The sequence below is a fragment of the Trichechus manatus genome, unplaced genomic scaffold, assembly GCF_000243295.1.
Source record: "Trichechus manatus latirostris isolate Lorelei unplaced genomic scaffold, TriManLat1.0 scaffold00007, whole genome shotgun sequence".
NCBI classification, from domain to species: domain Eukaryota; kingdom Metazoa; phylum Chordata; class Mammalia; order Sirenia; family Trichechidae; genus Trichechus; species Trichechus manatus.
The window spans coordinates 1379739-1380668 of record NW_004443943.1 but is presented as its reverse complement, the minus strand read 5'-3'; positions in this window follow the sequence as shown (position 1 = coordinate 1380668).

Here is a 930-nt window from a genome sequence, read left to right as displayed (position 1 = left end):
ATTTTATGGCCCTATCTATGGTTTGGCTGAAAGGTGGTCTCTGGGAATGGCTTCAGTTCAGTTTCAGAAGGGTGTCTTAGGGCCATAGTCTTGGGGGTTCCTCCAGTCTCTGTCAGACCAGTAAATCTGGTCTTTTTTTTCGAATTTGATTTTTTGTTCTAAGTTTTCTCCCACTCTATCTGGGACCCTCTTTTATGATCCCAGTCAGAGTAATCAGTAGTAGTAGCTGGGCACCACCTAGTTCTTCTAGTCTCGGGGTCATGTAGGCTGTGGTTCATGTGGTCCATTAGTCCTTTGGACTAATTGCTCCCTTGAGTCTTTGGTTTTCTTCACTGTCCTTTGCTCTGGATTGTAAGAGACCAATAGTTGTATCTTAGTTGGCCGTTCACAAGCTTTTAAGAGCCCAGACACTACTCACCAAAGTAGGATGTAGAACTTGTCTTTATGAACTATGTTGTTCCAATTGATGTAGATGTCCCCCGAGTCTATGGTCCTTTACCTTCGAGCCTAGGAACTTTATCCTGTGAGGTGTTTGGTTATGTCTAAGAAGTTGTCCTGATTGTGGTCCTTGTGTACTCTATTGTCTGTGTTAATATATAAGCAGCACTTACAGTAATGTATGCAGAACTATACACCACCAAACCTATATCTGCAGGTAGGTGTGTTCCCTTACACCCTCCCACATCTCTTGACATAGCTATCTACCTATGTATCCACTCGTAAATTAGTGTTTGTTAATACTATTGTTTCAGGATTGTCTATGCTGATACTTACCTTAGTTGCCCTTTATTCTTGAATTCCTCTCAGTGTCCTCCCATGCCTTGGTCATGTTTTGCTGACTTCCCCCATATTGTGTATTGCCTTTCCCTTCACTAATATTAACACATGTCTTCTATCTAGTTGGGAATTTTCCCTTCCTCTTGCTCCCAT